The following is an 8,299-nucleotide window of genomic DNA, read 5'->3' as shown; positions in this document are numbered from 1 at the left end:
TCATAAAACCACTTTTATCCTACTAGCTGCTAATAATTCGAGGTGGGCCAGATCAGTCCTCCTGAGATTCAACAAAGACAGGTTTGATAGTTCAGGGAATGCAGCATCTATTAATTAATTAAAAAATCAACTGATTCAATAGTATATGTGTTCAAACAATCCACAACCAATTCTGTAGAAAATCTACGAGAAAATAACGCTTATACCATCAACCAAATCTTAGTAGCCAGGAACGTGTAAACCCATCATGAATCTCAGTGAGAACCGCGAATTTGCGTTCCTGACTGAAAATCGTTATGGGAGCGCGCTCCAAACACGAGAGAAACGCGTTCCAAACAAGTGTCACTTAATACCCCTCAATTTCTCCAAGTTTTTTCTGTGTTAGTATTACTTGTTAGTAGAAAACAGAGGAAACTAAAGTCAGGGAAGAAGAAGAAAGGAAAAATAAAAGATTAAGATATAGATTAAAGAGAAAAAAAGAAGAAAGAAAACGTCCTACTTTTGAGAGATCAGAGGCAGAAGTTGTGGGAGGGGAGGCCGAATATGAAAAGGACTGAAGGAAGATTTCGTATAAAACTAGGGTTTAACACCAGAAAAAAAAAAAAGAGTTAGTTATGGGCCTAACTTAGCATATATTAGGCCCAACTGAGCTTATCTTAAACTATACATATAGCCCGCCCAGTAAAAACTTGATTTATATACCAACATGAAAACTAACAAAATAACTACTCCGCTTAAGTGAAATATATCTATAAAAAATTTGCCACTAAAAAGTAACTTGCGTTCCTGACTCGTTCCGCGAATTTCAATTTTTCAAAAATTTACGATTTTCGTTTCTGTCCACGTTCCCGTTCCCGACCCCGTCCCCGCTCCTGGCTACTAAGAACCAAATATCCCGTAATAACAACCAACTCCTTCCCTGTTTTGTCGACATGAGAAGATATGATTCCTTTTTTACCGATTGGACAACTATTAACATATCTCTTTAGATAAAACAGGATCAAAGTGAATCATATCTCACACATAATCCACAAAAATATCATCCACAATCAAGCCGGCAAAGTTACGCAGAACTGTATTTTTTTCCCCACAATTTTCATATTTGAATTTGAGAAGAACATTGCCTATTCTTATCCAGTTCAAGGGTGCGAATAGAAGTGGGTGCCCCTTAGTAATTTGTCGAGTGTGAATATAAAAACTCCTGATGCCATTAGTACTTCTCCAGGGTGCCTTTAGTAATTCTCTCCCAAGGGTCCAAACACCACTTTTCGAGCCAATTTCGCCGCAAAATCTTATTTCTCCAAAAACACCTACAAAGACATAAAAGTCAAAATAAACACAACAATGGGTACTAACAATATAGAAAATTGAGAACAAAGTATACACATAAATGCGTCTATCATTGGTGGGAAACTAGATAATTGCAGTTTATTAGTTTTTGATTGATTTGATTGACTAACGGTTGTTGAACTTTGATTGCACCTAGTTTGTTTATTCTTTAGAATCTTCTCTTCAGATATAAGATTCACTCAAACTAGATCGAAGTGTCGACGGGATCTTTAAAACTGTTTTTAGATCTAAAGATATCTTGTGATAATCCATTGTTAATAGACTCCTCTCTGTGCGTGATTGATCACTAGAGATTCAAGTGGTGTTGTGCAGGTTTAATTGAAGATTAAAGAAAATTTGAAAACAAAGAATATTTCATATTGGTTTCTCATATCTTTATGTAGCACAAACCTTGATCGACTGGGATCCGACTAGAATCAGATTTATTCGATTGATTAGTTGCATGAGATCGGTAACACCTAATAGATCTCTTGAGTTCTATTTTGAATGTTACAAATCCAAATCTTATTACTTAGGTAATAGAGATTGGATTGATCTAACCAGGCAAAGAAGTTTATTAGTTTAAACGGAAGAGCCTTTGCATATGACTTGAGATATCTTTAACTAGAAAGAATCAATTGAGTTGTTACCAAACAAATTTATTGTTCCTTTACTATTTGGAATACGATCCAAAGGAATTGTTCCAGTGCGTGCACTTATCGAAGGTCGGAAGTGCAGGGATACTTAGAAACTAAGTGAACTAGGTTAAGTTGCTTGGTCTGAAATATATGAAGTTGGTTTAGATTTTGTATAGCGGCTTAATTATGAGCGTGCGTATTCAATTCTGGACTTGGTCCCGGGGTTTTTCTGCATTTGCGGTTTCCTCGTTAACAAAACCTTGATGTTTCATTTACTTTTATTTTCCGCAATTATAATAATAATTATTATTATTTAAAGCAAATCACACAAACGTTAACTCCGTATTACTTGATAATGATCCTATAGAGTTTGCTTAAGTCCGAACCTAATATGAAGTAATCACACTTTGATTGTTGTATTGTCTCGATCTTGTATCCATAGACGATCATACAAAGTGTGAATACCGATTTGTCGTATTGTCTCGACTTTGTCCATAGACAATCACTTTCGGTAAGGACTTATAGATGGATATTTTAAAGATTGTGGTGTATTTGGGTACCCTCGTCTTTTTAGAGAGAACAAAAAATCCTTCTCTTTAATAGATTTAATAGAAACAAAATTTCTGTTTAAGGTGATACGTTTTTCAGAGATAGCATTACTGTCCATAGAGTCAAATCGCTACAAACACAGACTTATAAGGTCTTAAACGTTTTTTCCTGCTCTGATACCAATTGAAAAAGCAGGTGAAAAGGCGAGGGTACCCAAATATACCCCAAGCTAAAAAATTTCCCACCTATAAGTCCTTTCTCCTAAAGTGACTGTCTATGGACTGAGTCGAGACAGTACAACTAATCGGTTCACACTTCGTGTGATCGTCTATGGATACGAGATCGAGACAATACAACAACGAAGTATGTTTACTTGATAAAAAGGTTCGGACTTAACCAAACACAATAGGATTGCTTATCAAGTAAATATGAATTAACGTTTGTGTAATTTACTTTAATTATAATAAAACAATTATAATGCGGAAAATAAAAGTAAATGACACAGTAAGATTTTGTTAACAAGGAAACTGAAAATGCAGAAAAAATCCGAGAACTTGTCCAGAATTGAATACTCTCAGGATTAAGCCGCTACACAAAATTAAACCAACTTCGTATAGTTGAGACCAAGCAACTAAACCTATAGTTCACCTAGTTCCGTCTGTATTCCCACGCCTCCGACCTATAAATAAGTCACGTACTTGGAACAATTTCTTTGGTTCGTATTCCGAACAGTAAAGAAACAACAAATCTGTTTGGTAACATCTCTCTTCAACCAAGTGATGTGAGTTCGACAAAGGCTCTTCTATTTATCTCAATAAACTCCTTCATCAGGTTCTTAGATCTATCTTATTCTCAACTACCAAAAGTAATTGTTAAGATTTTGTAATCAGTACTTTTAATCACAGAGAATTGCATTGATGCCGATCTACACAACTAATCAATCCAATCTACCACAAGGATAAACCGATTATAGTTGGATCCTTTATACCGAAACAAGTATTGTGCACACCAAAGATTATGAACCCCAAATAAGAAATCTTCAATATCTTCTTGTCTTCAAATTTTCTTAGATCTTCAATAAACACCTGCACACAACAACTTGAATCTCTTGTGATCAATCACGGACAGAACGGAGTCTGTTAACCTACAAAACATGTCAAAGTGTTCCCGACCACACACGCGCGCGTCTCGCGCGCATGAATACCAAGCAGTTGTTATTCTCAGTAAATATTTCGATGTTGCGAAATTAGCAACAACAGTCTGCCGTTGCGACAGATTAGCAACGTAAATTTCGCAACGACGCTAGTGCTGTCGCTACTTTCGGTTTCTAGATTCTTAAAATGGTGTTTTTTTTACGTAATTGAAGTCATTGCGGGTGGATTAAGTGGTGTTTGTGCTCCATGAATCTTCGATTCACGATTCAATATACGATTCAATTCGCAAACAAATCATACCAAACAAAATTTGAAAATTTATAATTTAGATAAGATTATCTGATATGCCTGGAAAATCTGAAATATCAGATCATACCGAACAAATCAATAACATTCAGGAAGAAACGGGGAAATCAAACATTGTTTTGGAAAGAAATAGAGCGATTTTTTCCAGTTCCCCCATAATTCATATTCAATGGTTGTTTTGTCTTGTTACTGTTAGGATTGTTTTTAAAATGGGTGAGGCTAATTTTCATGGACTCCTGGGTATAATTTTCATAGTCTTTGTAACCATAGGACTATGAGAATACAATCTATAATTTCTAGGGTCTTAAGAATAATTCACTCTACTATATCCCTAAAATTGAAAAAATATATCTAAATCGTAAAAACCTAGAAGCCATAAACTGAAATGAAACGATTATTACGATATACAACCTGGTTGGATTTCAGTAGAAACTGCTAGTAGTTGATTTCTGTGGTTAGACTAATTGATTTGGTTCTTCAGGTCTGCAGTTACAGAATGAAAGAGAGAAGATGAACCTTCTGTGGCTTACAAATGAGAAGGAAAAATCGAAGAAGGAAAGATAAAAGTAGATATAATTCTGAAGGGTGGAAAAAAAAAGACTTGATCAAACTTTAACTTGGGCGTAAAAACATGTCAAAGTGTTCCCGACCACACACGCGTCTCGCGCGCATGAACCCCAAGCAGTTGTTATTCGCAACAAATATTTCGATGTTGCAAAATTAGCAACAACAGTCTGCCGTTGCGAAAGATTAGCAACGTAAATTTCACAACGGCGCTAGTGTTGTTGCTACTTTGGGTTTCTAAATGCTTAAAATGGTATTTATTTTTTTAAAATTTTTTTGAAGTCATTGTGGGTGGATTAAGTGGTGTTTGTGCTCCATGAATGTTCTATTCACGATTCAATATACGATTCGGTTTGCATGAATTGAAGAGCGATTTGCGTTTCGATTTACGATTTCACAACCTTGCTTAGGAGACCTAAAAACTCAAATTTTGGAGCCCCTATAATAGTTTCAAACAGAATTACTGTTGTATGATCACATCACAACCTTTAATTTTTTGCGACTTAATCCATCAGAAAGAAATTTCTTGAAACCTCTCTATTAACGCTAAAAAAACATTTTAACAAATAACTTCTTTAAGGTCTCGATAACCTACCAAATAAAGAAGTAAAAATTTTCAATTTTTTTTCCTAGATCTTTTTGGATTAAGCTAAACACAAAATGACCGTTGTTAAATTACCACATTAGCAGTGATGAACCATTGAATATAGAAAGCTGAATATAGAAAATTTCATGGGTTGTTAAAAGGTTTTGTCAAAATGCTTTATTCCAGAATCGTGACCCTTTTTATGGACTAAAAAAAAAAGATCATGGACTCACGGGTATAATTTTCATAGCCTCTTACCCTGGGGACATGAGAATAAGATCTACAATTTCTAGTGTCTTAAAAGAATAATTCTCTCTACTATATAAACAAAGATCTTATCTTTTCATTTCATTTCTAAGTGTAGCCGTCTCTCAAGAGCGAGGCATAAAATCAGATCTATCTTCTGATCATCTTGAAATTTAGGTACGTACATATGATATGATTCCTGTTAATGATTTTGAGGTTTTTTTTTTGTTTTTTTACTTCCCTTTATTTCGTTATCATTTTCACTTTCAGGGTTTCCGATTCTTCTTCTTTGTTAATTTCACTACTTATTTGCTTGCTTTTATTGCTTGATTCCCAACTCATAATCTGTATACATGCATGATCCGGCGCTAAATAGTGTAATTTCCCCAATTGTTGTTCTGATTCTTAATCTAGGGTTTCCAATTGTTTTTCCATAATCAATCCTTTAATGTCACTTGCTTGATTTCCAGTTCATAATTTGTATACATGAATTATCCAATACTGATTGATCTCGATCTAATTTTTTTTAGTTCCTAGGTTTCAACCGTAAGCCTATATATTCATGAGCCAATAAAAATTGATTTTTTTTTTAATTTTTTTTTGTGGCTCAAAGTCAGTACTGCTTGGAGTTCTGATTTTCCGTTCTTATGAAGTACGTGTTTATTTCATTTTGTATCCGACTCTCAGATCATAAATCTAGAAAGTTGCTTAGTTTCCAAATCAACTTCTTGTCTTCATATGTATAATTTTATGAAGTATGACGTTTATTTCATTTCGATCCCCTCCGCAGTTTTTGTACCAAGGAACAATTTTTTATTTTTATTTGTTGCTGTCTTTCTTTTCTGTTCCAGGCGGATATTTTGTTTTGCTTGTCAATCTGCACCCGCATTCCTTAAAAATATGTCATCTTCAGTGCGTGAGACGTTGGACATGATAGAGCAGAAGTTGTTGTCGAAGAAACTTGAAGCGCTTCACCGGAAAGAGGAGTTCCTGGAGGGATTTACAATGATTCCCATCGAATATAAAGATCCACTACCCATTCGGGAAATTCCTCGTATGACGGAGGAGGAGTTGCATAGGCTTAATCAGGCAGAACTGGCTCACCTTTTAAAGAGAAGATGTGCCGATAGATTGTTGGGTGATGACACTGCAACTGGATCTGTCGGAAATTGTTCTGCTGCCGAGAACAGGGACTTGTATTGGGCTGACCCTCATATTCAGTAATATATGTACCCTAAGCAGGAAAACCACTGGATTTTACAGTTACCTGATGTTATCCTTGAAGGCCCTGCCACTCTTGGTACCCTTGAGGCCCGTGGGAGCGGGTTCATATTCACAGCCCCGGATTTCCAGTTGCACTTCAAGGATACTAGTGTAAAAGAGTGTTTCTTCTCACATGGAGATGACAGGAGGCAGCGGCCACATGAATTGTTATTCCACTTGGATCACCCCATGATGGTGGGGACAACAGAGATGAGGAATATGCACTTCTCTATGTGGTCCCACTAAGCGATGTTGAGTTTGTTAATCTGGCCGAGGTTGAATCTGGGGCGTTCGATATGACAGTGGTGTTCCAGGACTATTCACGCGACGTGCTTCAAATCTGCACAATCGACATAACAAAGCTCGCTGGCATAAAACGTATTCTTAACGATGCATACGTGAAGTACTATTGTAACACTAAGAAACTAGCCGTGAAGGAGTGGAATTCCATATTAAGAGAAATCGTAGCGAGCCCCAAGAAGTTCATTGAATGTGGTGGATGGGAATCCTTGCATCTCGAGGATGAGCTTACTTTGTCCTGCTATGGTATTGCAAAAGATCCCGATTTTAGTAATGGAGTGTTTCAATGATAACAAAGTGAATCAGAGGGGCAATGGATCAGAGTGCGAAGAAGTGAAGGCGCGAGTAAAGCTGGAAAAAGCCTACCAATTTATCTGTGTTGCATCTGGTAGTTTCTTTAGTTCTCTTTATTGTTTGCTTATTTATATAGATGCGTGGTCTTAAGACTTTAAAGATTTCCTGCCTGAATGTTTTAATTTAATTCTGTTCTAAATTATCATATGTAATTATATTATTACTATTATTATTAGGGCTTGGATAATATTTAACATAAGATGTTTCCAGTCTGTTGTCTGGCAATTACCCAACATTACACTTATTATTATTGGGAAGATGATGGTAGTGGTGTTGCAATGTTGGTGGGATTGCGGTTAATTGATCAGTGGTGGTGGTCATGGCGGCGGCAAAATTGTGGGCAATGCTCTAAAAACTTGGTGATCTAGGTTGACATAATTCCCCAAAATATGCTGTAATGAAATTTCCAGCAGTTGATTTTTCCATATATCCATAATGAGAATGTATTTTGGCTCTCTTGTCAGTTCACTTGCATGGAGGAAGCGTGGAGCACATAGCCTCCTTAAAGCTCTCCCGACTAACTGAGCTACGGAGCGAGTGAAGCTACCATTGCGAAGCAACGAGGGCTTTCTCATGACTGATTTGACTCATCCCGCAGACTTGAAGATTTTATCAGCCATTATATCTTTCTGGATCAAATTTCTTAAGAGTCTCTCTCAGCCACAAAAACCGACACTTCAAGTTCCCTTTCCTCTTTATCTTTCTGGATAAGGGCTTTGTTGCATTTACTTATGGGATTATGGATTCTTGCAGGTCATGCATTGTTGGATTCAATTTGTATTTATCCTTATCCTTCTACGTGTACACTGCGGCAGCTGGTTTCTTATGGTTTCGACTTTTCAAAGGTCAAGCATCTGGGATACAGTGAAACTATTATCCGACGATGGTTAACAGTGATATAAGGTTTAAATTAGAAAAAATCTTCGTAGGATAAATTTTCTGTCAAAATGCGTCCTGAACATGCACACCGAACAAACCTGGCAGTGTAAAGATTAACCTTAAGTTGGATA

At 36.3% G+C, this 8,299-nt stretch overlaps 1 long non-coding RNA gene across 1 annotated transcript; it reads left to right on the top strand.

The window, feature by feature from the left end:
• Positions 1-5,466: 5,466 nt before the first annotated feature.
• LOC113300308 lies at positions 5,467-8,146 on the top strand. The gene is made up of 3 exons (XR_003335707.1): positions 5,467-5,549; positions 6,224-7,657; positions 7,754-8,146. It is a non-coding gene; the product is annotated as an uncharacterized LOC113300308 (long non-coding RNA).
• The last annotated feature ends 153 nt before the right edge of the window (positions 8,147-8,299 follow it).

This window comes from Papaver somniferum, chromosome 7 (genome assembly GCF_003573695.1).
Source record: "Papaver somniferum cultivar HN1 chromosome 7, ASM357369v1, whole genome shotgun sequence".
Lineage (NCBI taxonomy): Eukaryota > Viridiplantae > Streptophyta > Magnoliopsida > Ranunculales > Papaveraceae > Papaver > Papaver somniferum.
Note: the sequence above shows the minus strand (reverse complement) of the source record. Positions and strands in the feature narration are given on the sequence as shown.